Raw genomic sequence first — 20,414 nt, 5'->3', positions numbered from 1 at the left:
GGAAAACATGGCAACATGTCAGACCTAACTGAATCCAGCTTAGGTTTGATGATTTCCCACATTCTTTAATGGCTATCAGGTAGAGAGAAGGCATTTCAAAAATATGTAAAGATTATGAAATTGAAAAATATAAAAGTACATAGGACCAAATTGCAATTCTGAGTGATATTTCTAGATGGATGAAATGATTGGAAATAAAAAATAATTATCCGCCCCCACTAATAAATACAAATGTGAGAATTATATTCAGAAGGAAGACAATGAATACACTTACAGTAAACAGTGAAGAAGGTGCAGGAGTTGCACAAGTTAACTAAGTGACTAAACCTTACCACTTTGAAACCTATTCAAGAGGGCTGTGTGATTGAACATAATGGACATACTCTTTGCAGTCAGGCTCAAATACAAATAAATTGGAAAGAATCCAAGGAAGTGACTTAGAAAAGATAAACTATGATGCTAGTTGAAATAAAATGAGCTTGTTCTGCCTACGAAGAAAAAGGCCAAATATTAAATATAACAGTTAAAGAAATATGTAGTCCTTATAGAAACAGTCATGGATTGTTTTTCAGGCTCACTGAGGTTAGTATGAGAAACTTATTCCCAGCAAGCTCTAGGCTACATACTAAGAAAACTTTGTAGCTGTAACAACAGTTGAGCAATGTATTATTTTTCTTGAGAAAATTTTGAAATTCCCATCTTTGGAGACAGTGAAAAGAAATTTAGCCTGGTAACTGCAGCAGGTAATCAACATCCTTGTCCAAGAAACTGAGAAATCTTGGAGTTTTTACTTTTACTGGGGGGGTTATTACATTTATTTGGGATTTCATTACATTTCTCTTCCCCTAGATTTTTGTATTGATTGGACACATTTGTAAAAGAAAGATTTCTTTGCTAGCTTTAGTCTGGGTTTGTGATTTTTATTTACTTAATCTTCATTATTATCTATGGAGTTGTTAACCATTTAGTACATCACAGATATGGAAACATGATGTATAGGTTTACTGTGACCTCATCTTTATGGTGGAAATCTTGCAGAGAGATTTCTAGAAGCAGATATGTCATAGGAACTTTTTCTCATTCAAACAGGTTGGTTTACAAAGGCATCTCACACCACATCGCTCACAGGGTTGCTCAGAGCAGAAATAAGGAGCTGCAAGGACTTTATATACTTAGCTTGGGGTTTATTTATCTGCATGTTTTCAAAAATGCATTTGCAGTCATTCAAAGCAGCCAGCTACCATAAAAATGTCCTAAAAGCTGTACAAGCATATGTATACCTTTTAATATAATTTCATCTCTTTTATTGTTTACAAATTGACCACAGCAGGTTTTAAGTTACAAAAGGCAGTGTAAATCCTCACGGAGAGCATTTAACACTCCTTTAATCACCCCTCAATCATGCTTCCTGAAAAACATAAGACAGAAGCCACTGCACGAAGTGGGGAAGCACATGAAGTGGATTGTGGAGGATTATCATCCTGCAGAATAAAGAGTGGCTTATTACAGCCACTTGTGTAAAGTTAAAAATTTATTTGTTTGCCCCAGAGGTGTGTGTACTTTTTGCAGCTGTTTCTATTGGCCTAACAAAAGATACTATTTTTTCCTGAAAACCTTTTCTTGCTGGTTCAGTCCAGTAACACCAGCACGAAACAGTTAGAAGAAATGCTAGTAGTAATGCTAGTTTTGTAATTATCTGAGTTAGAATCTCACCTGCCATAAACCAGTTGAGCCTGGCTCAATAGCCACCCCAAATGTTCACCCATTCTGTGAGCATCCCCACCTTTTTACTTGGAAGGAAGTTGAATTTTATATGTGGTGTAATAGTGAGTGAAAGCGAGTGCAGCAATAAAGAGAGAGTGTAGTGGTGAATGAGGACACTCCTATTTTTCGGGAGTCTTTAGCACATGGGAAGTTCTGAGCCTCTTCTTACTCTTTGTAAGCAAGCTTTTCTTTGCCTGGGAGCTAGCTGCCTGCTCTGTTTCTTTCTTTCCTATATGCAAGACCCAGTGCTACTCTTCATATATGGTGAGAGTGATGCTTCTGACACATGGGGTAAGAAACAAGAAAGATGCTATCATGTTGGACTGTGGATGTTATGACACTGAACTGCAGCTGTGTACCACCTACTAAGCACTTCTTTGAATGTGGGAACCTCCACAAAGGGAAATGCATGTTGGCAGCAGTACTGCTGCTTCTTCCCTTCTCCGTGACCCCATTCATCAAGCACAGCTGGCTGTTATATCAAAGAATTCACATCTGATGTGCCAGATCACTGAGTGGTTAAGAGGCATAAATACATGATGTCTCACATCTGCCAGGACTGGAGATGGCAGCCAGCACTGTGAGTCTTGACAAGTGAGGGGTGGAATGACATGAGATGGATAGTCAGATTATAAAATTAAAAGAATAAGGGGTGCTGTCACACCTCCTGTGGTGCTCTGTATCATTCAAAGCACACCTTATATCATATGTATGTTCCATAACCCCTGAATTAACAACACATGCACAGCTTTCACTGTTACCTTTATTCGCAGTGTCAATTAAAAAAAAAATTCAGGCTCTTACTCAAAACTAGATTTTTTTTCCCCTGCTTGTGTCACAAAGGGTCAGTGGGTTAAGCTGCTGTACTTGCCTACTAAGTACTGCTCTGTGCTTTTATGAGCTTCTCAGGAATATTACAGTAACAGAGAAAGTGAAGAACATTTTAATATAACCTTATTTACTAACCTGGGGAAAAAAGCTGGTAATCAGAGATGACAAATGCATGCAGCTCATGTAAAGCTAGCAAACCAAGCATGTCTCTGAAATCAATAGGAAAGTTCTTTCTCTAGACAAAGAAATTCTTGACTGTTTCTTAATTGAATCATCTTTTTCAGTAAAGTGAGCCTGGGAACTGTTAAGGAAATTAAAAATTTTAGTGTTTTGAAAAAGCAAAGGAAAAGTATGGCAACTGGGACTTGAATAAGTGATGCAAAGGGCCTTTCCTACATAAAATTGAGGTTGACATCTAATTGTATACTTTTAGAAAGCTAACATCTTGTACATCTTGTCAGAGTTTTTTTTTACAGTGTGCAAAAAAGGCATTAGTATCCTGTTCAGTTGCATTTAACTATTCTGCTAATATCTTGCTTAAAATCTGAATAAAAAGTGTTACTAGGCAGTCCTAGTGACAATTTTACTGCACTACTATTACAGCAAGTGTACATAAACAAATACACATAGTTATAAGAAAACTATAACATTCTTCATATTGTAAGATGCAACACTGATATCATTAAAATTTATTTCTCTTCATCTTTAGGTGTCACATCTGGAATACCATATGGGGAGTGGTAGGTGTGTGGATAAGAATATTGCTTACAATGCAGTTAGGAAAGATGGGGTTAGCTGACCTATTAGCATGCTGCAGGGAAAAAAAAAAAAAACAAAAAACAACAAAAACAACACCAAACCCACACTCTCCTTCTTTGTTTCAGTAAATTTCCCCATGATCTACTTATGCCACCTCTTTTATTAATGTGTACTCTGTCTTCAGCCAGTTCAATCCATTGATTTGGTAAAAAAACTAATAAGGAGGGATGGCAGACACATGGAGTATTTAGTTTTCTGCCTGGTCAGCAAGCTGAACTGGCTCATCCATGTTACTAGTGAAAGGTCCATGAGCAAGAAAGTAAATATGGAGCAATCTGAAATGAAGTCTGGAAAAGCAGGATCACCTCCTGCAGCAGCAGTAAACTGTTAAGATTACCATGACATTTAATTTCTCTTTGACCAGTGAGTAACTGGGGAAGAGAAAACCTCTTAGAGTATAAAAAAAATGTTTCTCTTATACCTAAGCTGTTCAATATGCATGATTTTGTACAGCCTTGTAAATGTTTTCCTGAAGCATATGTGAGTGTACTGGGGAGTTGTGAGCCACATCACAACTAACCTGAGCAGATGCAGACATGTGCAGAGCCTGCAGTGCTGTGTGACATACAGCATGGCCTTCAGACCCATCTCATGCTGCTCACATCCCCTGACTGTAAAATAAACTCGTGTAGTAATTAAAAAAGAGAAGCCTGCAGGCAGCTCCCACTCGGTGCCAGGGATTGCACTGCCTGCATGGCCTTTCCTTTATCTCACTGTGTGAGTTCACACATGCATATCTTCTTTGTTTGACAGTAGAAATGATGAGTAGAGTTGTTTACTTTAAAAAATTAGTTCAAATTACCAAACTGGGACAACTCTACCAAGGATGGACTCTGCCCAGCGTTCCTCATCCTGATTAGAGGCCTGTTTGGCACTGCACAAATCAGGGCTTCCAGAACCTGAAGGGAATAAAAGTTATCTACTCTTTTTATAATGCTAGCTCTAATAAATGCTGACTTAAAATACCCTTTACCAAGTGCCTTTCTTACTGCAATCATAATGAACCAGTACCTTGTGGTGCAAAGCACAGTGTATTCATTCCTCTCAATTGCATGATAGCTGTGTATTCTAATAATTATTCTAGGGGAGAAGTGTTTTCTTTATAAAAGGCAGTATTAGTAAGGAAGAGGAAACTCAGGCAAAATCCCTTCTACAAAAATTTTTATTGTTTTTCACAAACTGACTTAATTATGTGTTCTCCAGTCTGTAAAGGAGGAACTGTTTCAACAGAATTTTAGCTGCTTTCTAAGGCCGGAGGAATTTGCACAGAATTTTCTGTGTGCTGGACATCTTGAAAATTTGTCCTCAAACAGACAATATCCTCAACTTTCTCATAACCTTGCACAACAAAAGGAACATTAATCTATTCCCTAGTCACCTCAGCACTCTGACAGACAATTATGCTTAATAATGACCATGAAGCCAACAATAATGAGAAAAGCAAGTGTCTCATTCCTTTTCCCCTCATTAATGAACATTTTGTGTACCCTGGGAAGCACTGTAAGGCACACACTTACAACAAAGGTCTGCTTGGCCCCATGAACTTATGCTATATGTCATGCTGTTCCATTAATCATAGTGTTTTGACTCTTATAAATGGATTCCTGCTGTGTCAAGAGAAAGACATATAAAGGGTTAAAAGCAGAGGAGGCATGAGGCCACCCCCTGGGTACATGACCCCACATCACCAAAATTATCTGCAAGAAAAAGTTTGAGGAACTGAGTTCTGAGTTTTCTTTATTGTGACTTTTTTGGTATTTCAGAATTCACTTTGGAATGTATTTGAGATATTTTGTGCCAAGCCTTTAAAACAAAATATATCCTGTTACAGTTTTTTCTTGCAGTCTTCAGTTCCATTCTTAAACTGCTGGACAATGTTTAAGAGAATTCAGTTTACCCAGTTCAGCTTTTAGAGAAGACCTATTATTAAAATAAAAACAGTTCTGGTGATTCATTCAGGATGTCAGTGAATCTGAGGGAGATTCCCAGCTCATAAAAAATAAAACAAATAAGAAACAGGCTGTTTTTGCATAATCACACATACCAAATGGTAACAAGCTTAATATTTGTTAGTAAAGGAAATTGGAAAAGTTGTATATTTGCTCTCTGATTAACCTCACATAAAACATGGTAACACATGGATACATAACATTTGAAAATATAGAAAATAAAACTACTTGATCATGGGAGACTCACTCAGCAGACTGTCTTGAGCTGTTCCTCATTAGAGATTTCTTCATCAAGGCTGATGTAGTTATCAGCCAAATTCAATTACTGAAGCCTAGAATTGTGCTTCCTGACATTGTATGGGATTCCACCAAAGGGAGGAAAACACAAACTTGCAGTAATTAGAGATGTCAGACCGCTCCTGAGAGCAAAATGCAGCTCAGAATAATTTCTTATACTGAGTCATACAGACACTGTCCTAGCTTTTCCCACCTTTGCTACAACCTGTATTTAAAATTTAATCATAGTTGATAAACATACATATGCAGCAAGGTATTAATAATTACAGGCTGAAATGTGAAATTTTGGTCCCAGGTCTGGAGAAACAAAATGGCATCATGGTCTGCTTCCCATTCAACAATGTCCACCTGGTTTGAGCCGTCTGCCTGTTGCAGCTGTCCTGTGAGATTAAGTGCCCATGGAAAAAAAATGGGAGTTGAGATGATGTTATTTATGGCCAGTTTCTGATAGCCTGGGTCACAGTGACTTACTCCAAAAGTAATCCTATGACATGCTGTTCAGTGTGAGCTGTCTGTATCATAATTTGCTTTCAGTCTTCACTTAGACCAAACAACCAAATAGAAACCCCACGATTATACCATTGTATCAAGTTAATTATAAATTAAGTCTTACATTTTGTACATATATGCATTTTCTCCAAAGGTGCAAATCCTTATATGAGTACATGTGTTTGTGTGTCTTTCCTTCTTTCTTTAGATATATATTTGTGTATTTGTGCATGCATGTATTTTATGTTTCCATACATATGTTCTCTTTGTGCTTATGTGTATATCTGGATGTGCATATATAAATTTTTGTTTAAGTACACTCTGGCCTTTCTCTGTAAATAAAGGAGGAAAATAAATTGCAGAGGTGCATGAGACAAATTGAGTGTGTCCAAATTTGATTGTCCTGATAAGAAAAAACCACATGCTTTTTCTTTACTACTGTACACGAAGTACTCTACTGTCATGTGGAAGGAAATCTTAGATTTGAGGAAGACCAGCCAGAGCTCCAAAAGTCTGAAATACCACACTTAATCTAGTTGAGGGAACATTTTTTATTATTTTGGAAGTACCCAAATATTCCACCACACTCAGGGCTCAGTTATTGCTTTTCCTGGCAGGGGAGTATCTTCCAACTCATCTTTGGATAGCCTTTTTTCACTCTTCTAAGCCAGCATGAGCTGCTTTTGAAATTGATGACCCAGCTGCAGATGCTACAGTGAAACAGCAAATTTTGCAGTGCTTTGATCATCTCAGGAAAACTCTCAGCTCTGGAAGTCTTTTATCTTATATTCTGCCAGCATGATCCAGAGAAGACACAAGCAGTAGCTAGAAATAACTAGCATCTGCTAATGGGATATGAATGAGATTTACAATGTAAATAAAGAAAATAGATTTTTAAAAGTTCCATCGTGATTTTCCTTGGCTTAGCAATAACACAAATGAGCAGGAGGATTACTCTACACATTTAAAAATACATACATTAAAATGGTATTGATGAAGCTTTTCATTTAATGTTTTCTTAGTCTTGCAACATTCTCTTAGAAGATTTCAAAGCTGCCAAAACCTATATCCAGCACAGCAAGAGAGAAACAGTGTCTGCTGAACTCAAGCATGCTTGGATGGTGGTGGATATTTATACAACACTTCCTATTTAACCTTTCCCTCTACTTTTGTACTGATCTGCAATACATGCTGCGAAAGATAATAAGCAAGATTACAAGATAAAACAGGCAAGACATGCAGAAGTTATCAAAAGAACTATTGCTGTTATAGGCAGGCTGATAGAGAATGGAGGCAAGTGAATAAATACTGCTTTGTTTCGTGTTGGTATAATCCTTTTGACTTTGATGAGATTAGATAGTTAAAAATTAGGAAAAATTTTAGCCTGTGTTCAGCTCTGATACATGAACATAGGTCAATCTTTGGCAATGATTTCTCCATTGAAGAAAAATTAAGATGACACAGAAACCTAAGGAATCTCAGATATCAGGTAGCAAGATATTTTGGGGGGTTTGATGTTATGATTATTATAGTAGCAAGACTATCCTCCCAGCTTTTAGTTCAAGAAATGTATGAAACAATCATTAAGTTTGGCACCAATTTTCAAATCACAGGACAGCAGCTGGCAGGTCTTTGTGTAAGAAGAGTAAATTAAAAACAAGCACTGAAAATTTTGGAAAGAATTCCAAGAAATAGAGAACTGAACATAGAAGGTGGACGAGAATAACTACAGAAACCACTGGGTTGTTTAAATCAAGTTAAACTTTGAAAGATTTATTTGCACAGTAGTTTGAAAGTGAACTGTCCAAACAGCCTGTTCTTGCCAGTGTCTGATTATTTTACTTCATGTGTTCATTAGATTAGAACAATACTCAGACAGATTAGAACAATACTCAGACACTGAGTCTTATTTCTACATTAGCTGCATGAAGAGTCTGAAAGAGTTTAAATAGAAACCATCAACTGAGTAACCCTGTAGCTGTGACATTTTCATTTTTGGAAGGGCAGGGGTGGGGTATTGTGTTATAGGCATAACAAGTAGTAATGTCTAAATTAAGACTGTCTAACTCAGTGGAAACATGAAAAGCTTCAGCTTGCAGATATTTATAACTTGGTTAAACTAATTGCTGAATTTAAATTTTCCGTGCTTGTCTTTTTCTTATGGTTCAGGATTTATGGTGTGTCCAGTTTTTTGTATTTTTTTCCTTTGTGATTCTTAAAGGGTATTGCTGAAAAAGGCTTAGTTTTCCAAAAATGAAGCTAAGGAAAAATTTTCTGCCAATATCGCAAACACTTTCCAACTATTTCATTTCGGCTTTTGGTGAAGACTAAGATGTTTGGAAGAAAATAATTCTAGGATCAAAGGAGGTGTGTGTGTGTGCTGTTTTGAATCTCAATCTCAGATGGTTCCTTCTTACCCCAAATGCCATGTATCTGGGTAGAACATCACATGGGTAACATGACTCTCAGCATAAAAATGCTGTAAACTAAATTCTCAGTGGTGCCTCCACATCCTGTAAGGATTACAGGCTCCATCTTCGGGAATAAGACCCTAAAATTAAGTTGCCACACATACAGATGTTCAGCATCTTTCAGAATAGGCTGGGCTTCTTCACTGTGCTGAAATAAACCTCAAGTTAAATTGAATACGGATTTGATCTCCTTATGAAGTATAGGAATCTTTGATAATGAAGAACTGAATTATAAGAAAATGAAAAAACCACCACCACCACCAAAAACAACAAAACTCAAACACTGACATGGGAAATCAAGATGAATCTGTGACAGCACAGGAACTCAGTATTTAAGTTACTTTACTCTGATGAATGTAGTTTTATTGAAATCAACTTTTAGGACATTGCTGGTAAAAAGGTCCTCACATTATAAAAAAAATAAAAATCAAACAATATCTAAGTAAAACAGAGATATAGGCAAGTATGAGAAGACCATAGCTTTTGAAAAAAATGTCCTACTTCTACATGGAAATGAGGATACATGTGATTGAATAATTTTCCTTATTTCATCCAGCAGTCCTGGAAACCTCAAACTCATACATCAAGCTGAAACAGAGGCTTTAGGTCCCCAAATAGTGTGCTAATTATTTGTAAACACATATTGTCATGTTGTAAAATTCTGGGTAAGCATGATCTGCCTTGAGAGCATAATAATTTTTTTCAGACACTTGAGAAATAATTATTTTGGCAGAATATTTCTTTTTGATGATTTTATGTCTCCTTTCAGGAACATGCAACCAACTATATGCCAACTGAGATCTTCTTCCTCTGCCCCAATTTGATTTCCAGTCAGTTTGAGGGCTCGGAAATGAAGAACTGCTACAGTGATCAAATCCCTCCTGCTTTATAAAACAATGTGCAGTAGAAAAAAATAAATTCATTGTCTAGACTTACCTGCTGGGATTCACTGCAGTGAAAACCATGGTTTGTCTCCCAGTCTTCCAGCTCAGACATCTGCCAGGGATCCCTACGAGCTCACAGGTCCAGGCCTCCTTTCTATAAAAAGGACTTGAATATGGAGCAGAAAGGTGGATGGCATGCCAATATCTTTCCTCAATATGAATACAGGATACTGGGAAATTGGAATGCTTCCTAGGCACAGTAATATAAAGAAATGTGTTTGTTGTCCAGCAGACTAAGGAGAAAATTGTTTTTTCTGGGTTCTCTTTTTTTTTTTTTTTTTTTTTTTTTTTTTAAATTTCTATTTCTTGATCTAAGATAGAATCATGTTGTAAAAAGAGATGTATTACATGTTACCCCAGTCAGTCAAATTAGGCTTTTTCTGGGATTCATGATGACATGTTTCTAATGTAGATTCTCAGTTAAGTATCTTTACCATATGACAATTAATGGAGCCAGTAATTACTGAATTGGGCTTGTATTCTCACCAATTGGTTAAGAACAGTCAAGAAATATTGCTGACCAGTTTTAATGCAGACCACTTGCATTTTTCTTTAAGGTCTTAGTGTCTTTGGGACTTGGATGTAATCAGCTAGTTTACCACTACTAGACACAGGCAGCCAGAGATTGAAATGACATGATGCTGTTCTCAAAGTATGGCCTCACTTGTATGCTTAAAACATGCATTTGTTTATGTTGAATAGCTTCCTGAGCATTTGTCACCTTAGCAGTTCAGCCCTGCTGTCAGCACTTTTGAAGTATTTGCTATTTTATACACTGTGGACTCCTATGGGCTTTTCCTGCATTTATTTTCCATTGAAACAATCCTTGGGGCTTTCATTTAAATTTATTTTTATTTCTCCCACTGTATCTGATGAAAGTGGTGTCATGTTTTGTAGCCAGTGATTTTGTTTGCTGCCATAAAAATGTGCCTGACATTACATGTCAAGGAGATTGATGCATGTTTTTACAAAACTTTTGTCTCCTTTCACAATATAAGAAAGGGTTTTAATAATGAGTGTAGTCATTGATAGGTTCTCTTCTGCTATGAACAAGAATTGATTATATAAAAACACATTAGGGTTTGAAATGCTGTCACAAATAAAGATAAACATATACTGTTTTGCTCAACCACAGTAAAAAGGAAAGATTCTTTCTGTAGTTTTCTGGACTTTTGTCTTCAGCCTAGTTCTGAGAAAAATTTTCAGATTATTTTCCTTGGGAAAAATAATTGAGTTATTAACTCACAACTTTAGGTAGGTGTCTAGTCAACCATTTCAAAGAGGTATCCACACATTTAAGTGCTTTTCTGGCTTGGGGCCCTAAGCATTTTTCAAGTCATCTGCCAGGACTGTATTTAGTACACTGCAATGTGATAGCCTTCCTAGGCTGAGCTATCCTTCCCTGGCTTGGAAAAAAATCCCTTTCTTTCCAGCTTTGTTTGGCAGAGCCAAACTTTTCAGTTCTTACCTCTGTGAATTTCTAGGAAAACTAGTGGTCTCCCCAGAACTTGTCTGCTTGGTTTGTGTGTTAGCATTTCACCAATCAGTCAGGCCAGTAGTCTTAACAAGTTTGCAGTCCTCTTCTGAATTTGTTTCCTATCACTCTGGAATATAAAGCAAACTTGGTGAAGGAAATCAGACATTTTTTATTTAAATGAGGAAAGACATCTAAATGCTAGCAAAATCAGAGCCAGTTGAGTGCTTGATGAACTTTTTTACACCATTATGTATTAAGGCAAACTTTCTCAAACTGCAGGCTAGATCTATTGAAGAATTTAGAATATAGTCCTAACTCATATTTAGCATTACTTCATGACTAGCCTGCAGCTGAGAGGGTGCAAATTTGGTACCAGGCTCTATATCTTATCTATGTTTGGGAAAACAGTTTTTCCCTAGCTGACAGAAATTCTGTCCAGAGAAAACTCAACATGAGAAATGCTGTGCAGTTACAATCTGTCTCAGTTCTAGTTCCAAATCAAAGCCCAACATCCTTCCTCGGAGGACAAATACTCATTGAAATCTACATAAAAACTAAGGAAAAAAATGAAATTGGTAATCATGGTATCCTTGCTTCCATCTTCTCTTTTCCCCCTCTCCTTCTTTTACTCTTCAGTTAAAATACCTGTAATTAATACTTTGATAAAAGGCTCACAAATATGATGCTTGGTTCAGTTTTTCTGTCTTGCAGAATAGGATTACAGTTATATCTTACAGAAGGGCTCTGATTCAGTTCTGCTAGGAAAAGAGGACTGTGTCCCTCATAGAGCAACTCTGATTCATATTAAGTTAGATATTTAGGAATCTCTATTAAAGCAGGTTCTACTGCAATATCCTAAAATAAGTACTACTCACTTTTCAATTTGATTTTGCTCCTGTTATTTTATGGGGAGGATGTTTCAACATCTCAATACTCTCATGGTTAGAAGGCTGCTAACAACTATCCCACTATATGTGCTTAATCAGTTCATGCATGACTCTATCTTTTCAAGTTTATTCTTTATAAAACTCATGTTGGAGATAAACACAAATTTGTTCATCTCCAAATGTTTCCTCTGAAAGTTGTTAGGCTTTCAAAAGGCCTATTCAAGTAATTTTTTCACTATTTCCTTTCCTTAAACTTTTTATTTCCTGAAAAAGATTTCTTTCATGAGTAGTTTGCACCTTGTTGCCTCATTTGATAGAATTCTCTCTTATACCTATATTCTTTCTTCATCAGCCAGTTCTGTTAAAACTTCTTTCCTAGCAAAGTTTTGCTGTGATTTGAATACAACTTCAAATAGAGGAGTTTGGTGGATTTCTCTTTTTTGTTTTTCAATCACTGCTGCACAAACTGTGATATACCCTATATACCTGACTCTTATCTTCTGGGCAATTTCATTAACTATTCTCACAGCTTACTAAGGCTTAATAAAAAAAAATTGAGTGTTAGATTATATATACCAAATTATTTTAAATACCGAATGTCAAATATTTAAATATTTATTAATGAATCTTAGATACTGTTGTAATTGGGGAGGATTTTGGTTTGTTTTGTTTTTTTTTTTAAATAACTTCTGTGGTTTTGTTCCACTCAAACCCAATTGTCTTTCTAAGGTCCCATCCAAAATTACTTTGCATACTATTTCTGTACAGTATCTTCAGCACTTTCCAGCAAAACTCTAACAGCTTAATTTCTTCCCAGATGTATAAGTGATGAAAATATTTATTATTTCCTTCACAAACATTACTATTATCATTTGCTTCTGAGAAATTAGTGTTTTCTCTAATGCATAATCCTCAGTAGTATTTCTCTAGCAATAGTTGACAAACACACTGACTTCCAACCCAGAGGAAGTAAAGCAAATTCCCAAATCAAACTTTGTTTATACTCAAGTTTGAGCCAATTAGTTTAGTTTTCAATGTTATCTGTTAATATCCCCAAATGAGACTCACGACATAAATGTTATTTTTTATATGTTTTGTATTTTTAAATAATTTCTTGTAACTTATGTTCCATGAAGACAGAACCTATATTGACTGTTAATTTTTTCTGGTTTAGTTTTAAATTCTGAAGTATCTAGGAGATAACTGACTATTTGGTTTATTTATAAATATCTCTTAATCTAAAGAAATGATGAAAATTTTTCTTTAAAAGGAGATAACTCTCATAAAGTGAGCAAACTTCCTGGCTCTGGCATGAATTTCAAATTCTTTCTACCTTCTACTTCTTCCTGCTAGATGTAGATTATGCTTTCTCTTGTTCTTGTTCAAGATATCCTAAATATCAGCCTCTTTCTCCTTGGGGTCCTGTCTCTGGCACCTCCACATCACAGCTCTGCTTGCTTTCTTATGGCAGTAGATGCCTTTTTTCTCTGTTTTACATCTACATTTTCCATTTAATTCCATTTCCATTAGTAGTACCAGAACCTTTCTGCCACTCAGCTCCCCACTGAGACTTCTGTGCCCTGATCACCCCATGCTTACATGTCAGTGTGATTGTTCAGGCAACAGAACCCTCTGCTCATCTCATTCAAGAGATGTCTGCAAATCCTTCTGCCCATCTCATTCATCAGACTTCTTTCAATCCTGTTTCACTTTTCAGATCTCTATGCCATATGCTTTTGATGAAGTAAAACATGCAAATATTGCACAGAAGATTTTCATACATGCTTGACACCAGCATCTAGTCCCTTTTACTGCCTCTTTATTCTTCATAATCTCTCATTGCTGCTCATGACAATCACCTTTGAAAAAAGTGGGAACTGAATGTATAATTCAGCAATTCCTGCTCTCAGGATGCTGGTGTTTTCACTGTTTGAACCTTTCCCATTAGGTAGTCCTGCTGTCTGAAGAGCTTTGAAATTAATGACAAAGAAATAGTGATGCCAGAGGGCTTCATTCAAGTGCTGAGCTTCAGGATCTTTGTCACAAAAGACAAAACTCCCAAGCAGACAACAAAGTAATAAACTGCTCATGAACTGCATCCCTTGTAAACTGCATCAAACAAAATATCTTTGGGTGGACAATTCACTTATTGCCAAGATAACAACGAACACTCTTGTCTTTCCCCTTCAAAAGCAGATTTTACATAAAATTTTACTATTTTCTCTATGTGCAGGAGAGAAATTTATATGATTATTGCTTATACAAATATTTTACATGTTAATACTTGAATTATACTGCCATGTTACCTTGCTTTCCCTATGGTAAACACCATAGCTCCTATTGCTAACTTTATCATGAGCACACTTTCTCTGAGACATAGAGATTATGGGACCAGTCTTTGATTAAATATGTAAGTTTGTGTCACACATCATGGTCACAGATCATTGATACAAGGCAAATGTGACCAGGAGATTTGAATGTGTTTACATTTTGAACTGTATCAGGGATTATCTAGTCATGCACATCCAGATCCAAGCTGGGAGAAAAGCACACAACTAAAGCTCTTTATCAGACTGTAGATAATTTGACAGTGCATAAATGTTGGCATGTGCTTACACCATGATCATATTTGTGCTCGTGGGTTGTGCAGGGTGAGGGGGAGCACAGGCTGGGAACTCCAGGCTGTTCATGCAAGGAAGAGCAACTTCAGTGGGTGGGAAGAAGAATATTCTCCCTAGCCCAAAACCATATTGGCTCAATTCAACAGTCTTCCCAGAGTGGTTTGGCACACTACATTTTTCTCTCTCAGTGTTTTTGGGAACCAGAAAATGCTCCCAAAAAGCAAGAGAGCAGCAGTCAACAGCTGGAAACAGCTGGGTCTCACAAATGTCTCTCAGTAATATACCAGCTGTTGGCTCTGCTGAATATCATTCAGAACTAGTCTGTCTTTGGTCCCACTGCCTTTGTTGATGACCCTGCTCTATTTCAGAGTTTTCTCAGAACAAAACATAAAAGAAGCACTGAAGAAGAACTGGATCAAGTATTTCATACCTTCCTCCATGTGTTTTGTAAGGAGGGACAGAAGGTTATAACTCTCTAGTGTTAAAGTCTCTAACTGCAAACGATGGGTCAAGACAAAACCCAGAGGAAGAAATGATAGAGGGAAAGAATCAAATTTCATATTTAGAGTGAGATTCAGAAAGCACAGCTGTCTTCATCAGGATCTGATCTTCATCAATTGCTTTAGGAAAATTTTATTCCTGGCTTTGGCAGTTTTTAAAATTTATATAGAGTTTCTAGCTATCTCATAGAGCTTTGATTCTGCTGTTCAGGATAAGTCCATTTGTGCATGGAGGTCAGCTTGCCTGATACAGAAATGTAAATAGAAGTGAATTTGAGTGCACTTTTTTATGCATCTCACAAAGTATTTGACTTGTCTGACTAGTTAACAATCATCAGAAAATATACATGGATTATGATAAAATAAACCACTTTTCTGCAAGCACTTCTTAGCAGGTTTTTTCTGGCCTATTTTTGCTCTGGGAAAAGGAAAATACACCTTTATTGTTTTTGGAATTTAAACCTTTTGAACGAAATGTTTTACATATCTTAATGTCCATCATATATAAGATCAATTTCTCACTGCATGTGTATCTTTTCTATTAGGTGAATTTAATTTACACCTCACATATTTGAATTTGATAGGTTACCTTAAAAATCATGTGATGATTATAGAATTTCATTTGACGTGAGTAACAAGTTTGGTATGTACAATAAATCAGGCAATTCCCTATTTCCCTCACAAGGGCTGTTGAAGTCACTCCACATTCTGGCCTTCCCCAATGGAGTGGCTGCCATATACTGACCCAGTGTGCCTGGCACCACTTTTATAGGGCCATCAGCTGGTGGATTTCAGCTGGCAATGTTTTAGGGCAGGGCTAGACACTTGGAGCAGAAGGTTTTATCCAAATATAGAATAGGCATCTTCCCTCTTGCCCACCCCCAGCCAATAATTTAAAAAATATTTTGTCAGTCTGGGGTTAGACAAAAGAGAGAGAAGTGTTTTTTTTTTGGTTTTATACAGGGCTGAATAGTTAGTTGAACTGACGTGGTGCAAAGCCTGAGTGTGTGGCGTGGCAATCACACAAGCTCAACTGACCTTGGCTTTTCATGTGCTGCAGTGAATTCCAGAATTAGGCTAGGGTCTGAGGCAGTAGATCAAAAACCCTTATCCTAACTCCCTATGGGAATTAGTTTGGATTTGACCCAAGGTAAGACTCCAGCTGTGCCTCTCTATTCCCATCAGACAGGAAACTCAGAAATCTCAGTTAATCTAGACTAAGCACAATTAAACTATACCACAGTTATATATATTAAAAGCTTTCTCTTTGCAAAGAGACTTACTTTATTAATTAAACATGATCAGTGTGTCCTGTGTGAAACATTTTCCTGTTGTCTATAATGTGCTGTAGGATTAAGCATATCAATATAAACTCTCTCCTTAAAGCTGTACTATGTGAAGGAATAATTTTGTAATACATTTAAGGCAAATTACCTGTTAAACTTTTCTTTGGCTTTTTGCACCTTTTTGTGCAATCAGAAAAAGAAACATTTCAAATTCTGTACGTAATGGTAAAAATCCCATGCTATCATTCTGAAATTATCTGGGGCCATGGCAAGTATTACCATGTGTAGGAGGAAACATCAACCCCAGCCAGAGTCAGTAAAACAATATCTGAGGTGGGGTGGTGTTTGGACAGATGGAATAAACCACAAAAAGAAAAGGAAGGGAACTAAACATTGTAGGAGAAGCTGCTGTACCAGCAAGTCTGTCAGGAGTCCATGTCTTTCAAAGAAGCTGTTTGCAAGATGTAGCAGGAGAAAAAGAAAAACAAAAACACCAAAATAAAAAAAACACATGGATGCTACAAATAAACATTCAAAGCAAAATTTACAATCCTGGGAAATTTCCTTGTCATAAAACTCCAAGGACACTGTCCTATTCCTATTTTCAAATGAAAAACCCAGCTCTTCCACCTTGGACAAGCTGCAGAGTACACATCCCACCTCCTGCTGCAGCTGAACATTTGCCACAGTGCAATTGTTGCCTTGCTTGTGTAGCAGGGAAACACTGTGTGTTTCCCAAAGGGTTTTCCATACAAGATATTCCACTGGTGCATGCCCTGCCATTGTTAAAGCTGTGATCCCTCTGTTTCCAGCTGTTCTGCAGTTCCACCCGTGCTTTCAGGGTTTAATAACTGTCTCAAAAAAAGGCTTCACAGGGTCAGTTTTAGCAAATAAAGTCTCAACACAAGTAAACACTGCAACATGAACTTTAAATTATCATCATGTTTATTTTCCATTATTTGGATGAGCTATTTATTGTTTCTACTTTCCTAAGGAAGCAAGTCAGAATTTTAAATTGTGAGCTTTTGCAAAAGGACCAGTGGTAAAGTTGTAAAAAATATGAGCTCTTTTCATGTAGTGTTATAACTTCCTTTTATTTATTATGGGACTTATTATGTACAATGCTATCTGAACAGAGAGTTTTCTCCTGTTCTGAAGTTCTGTTCTGTTAGGGTTAGTCACTTGCAACAGCAGCAATATGACACTAGAACACATATTACTGCATGTAAATTTGGATTTATATACACATTTTTCTCCTCCTCTAAAATTTTTGTTTTGTTGCCCTAATTATCATCAAACTGTCTGTATTGCAGTATTGTGTATTGTGGCCATGTCTCTGTGCCCATTGACCCTTGAATTTCTGTCTGGCAAAAAAAAGTGCATTTCACAGCCTAATAAATGTTTCATAAAATTCAGGGGTTAGATATATCTTTATAGTTTTAGTTTTTTTAATGTAATCTCTTACAATTATCTTCAAATACTGATCTTATGTTCACATATAATTCAGAAAAATATCTGCATCTGTTCAAAAGAAATCTCATTGAATGAATAAGTTAGGATATATTTCTGAGACTTCATAATTTATAGAGAATGAATGTCTGATGCATATATTGAAGCATTTATGATTTTCTTCCATAGAAACACAGACTTTTTAGACATGTAAGGAAAATGGTAGGGAGAAAAATGAAGAGACCCCAAGTTACAAGAGCATATAGTGACACGGAGAATGGATCCAAACTGAAAGAGAGTAAATTTAAATTAGATATCAGAAAAAAAAAAAAAAAAATCATTATTGTGGGGGTGGTGAGGCACTGGAACAGGTTGCCCAAAGAAATTGTGGAAGGCCAAGCTGGAAAAGGCTGTGGGCAGCCTGGTCTAGTGAAAGGTGTCCCTGCCCATGGCATGGGGTTGGAACTGGATAATCTTTAAGGGTCCTAAATAAGGATGTTTTCTGCATTAAACATTAATTTATCAATAAGCTGAAATTTTTATTATAAAAAGATTAGGTAATCAAAACTATTGAGCAATTGTTCTGTCTACTGGTCTGTTTGAACTTAAAATTTCATCATATACCTATAGACATCCTTTGAGTAAGGCCCTAGATATTTTCTCTTCATTGCCATAGGATTTTGGTTTTGCTCCCTGACTAGTAGAGCCAAGCTCTACAGCTGTTCCACCCACAGTGAATTTTGGTTCTCTGTTTATTGGAACGCATTTTGAGACAAAACCATGACTTACAGACTTGGAATCTGCTGTCTGAAAACATTCATATGAACAAAAGTTTTCTCAGATTGTTCACAAATGTTAGTGTACAATAAAACTCTCTACACAGACTGAAGCCACACCCACAAAATCTATTTAGGCTGAAATGTTTCTTAAAAATTCTTTGTACTATTTGACCACTTCTAATCCAACACATTGTGTTTTCTCTCTTTTCTGTGTACTTCCTTAATCCATCTGTTTTATTAATATGGTTCATCTTAAAATGGTTTCTCTCTTTGAACCATTTTGGGTTTTCCTATTTAGATCTGCTGAGTCTAAGTGCATTGAGAAGAACTTGCAGCAAATGTAAGGAGGAGAAAGGTGCAACTTTTAGACTCAAGTGTGTATGATAGTGCAGTTTGAAAGGGAATCACATGCATTTTTCCCAGATGGTATCCTGTCTATGTCAGCTATTTCACATTCCATCAGCCTAGTTTACACTACAGAAGCCGCACAAAAAAGGGTGGAAAGATTTCCTGCACTTCATGCAGATAGCACCTACTGTTGTGTTTCATGGACTACATGTCCCATATCACTGAGAATCACTTAATTTAAAATAAATTTATATAAATTTAAAGTAGGAACAAGAGCTTATTTAACCAACATCTGGATGGTATCAAGATGAGAGGAATTTCTTTCCCTTTAACAGAGATTATTAATATCGTCATTAAATAGAAAGAAAACATGGTCAAGTTTTCTTTTTTTTATTCAGATTGTAGATTTTCAAGTTCTCTATAAAAAGCATTCCATGCTTTATGTTCCAGTTTATTTTTCAGCATTCCTTCCCTTGATGTGGAACAAAGAAGTATTTAAGATAAATAATTCTCAACTTTTTAAAGAATATTGTAGATATATATATGTAACAATGAAACACTCTTTGTTTCCTCAAGCTATCTTTAAACTCATTAAATTTTTTTGAGTTCATTTATTTCCAGTATATTTGCTTTAAACAAGATGTACTAAGAGTTAAGTGCATCCAGATTATCCTCACTGGCATAAAGTATAAATAACAGTTATAAGCATAAATGCTTGCTATTATTTTTAAGAGGCTGAGAATCATGTTTGATAAAGGTATTTTACTTTACTAGTTTATTGTGGTTTTTTTGGTTTCTTTTTAGTTTTGTCCTCAGGACAAGCTAAAAAGATTTGCATTGTTTTTTCCATTTTTAACTCCATGCTTCAGTTAATTAATTTTACACCCCATTTCTCATGCATCTTTGCTCAATAGACAAACATATAGCTAAATTCCACTACTTGGGAAAAAGCTGTTACTATGAACATGAACTTCATGTTTGGTTCTGGCTGGCTAAGCATCCAAGGGTGGACAAGGGCCAGAATATCCTTGGGGGTACACTGAAAGCACAATCATATATTGTATAGAGCATCTGCCATAACACAGTCCCCATCTGGGTGGTTTTTATGTGCCACCAATGAACAAAAAAGGGAAAGCAAAACTATTTGACAAGTATCAGTTCCATGTAGTCACAGAACACATACATGATGTCCAGAGTAATGAACATGACAGTGTTTGTTCACAGATGATAATCTCAGGTTATTGCCAGCTGCTCTGTCAGGGGAATAGGTGGGTTATAAAGTTTTATTTCAAACCAGATGTCACAGCTTTTCCTCTCAAAACTTTTTCTCTGCTGTCAAAAACAAAGAAGTGGAAATCAGTGATCACATACATGTTAGGCTTAAATTTGATAGTCTTTATGACCTGGAATTTACTTGTGAAATTTGCATGCATTATAATTTTGCCTCTGAAATTGAAAATGTGGAAACCTCAAAATTTCTGTCTGAGATGACAGTGTGGAGTA

This window comes from Oenanthe melanoleuca, chromosome 1, assembly GCF_029582105.1.
Source record: "Oenanthe melanoleuca isolate GR-GAL-2019-014 chromosome 1, OMel1.0, whole genome shotgun sequence".
In the NCBI taxonomy this organism is placed as follows: domain Eukaryota; kingdom Metazoa; phylum Chordata; class Aves; order Passeriformes; family Muscicapidae; genus Oenanthe; species Oenanthe melanoleuca.
Note: the sequence above shows the minus strand (reverse complement) of the source record.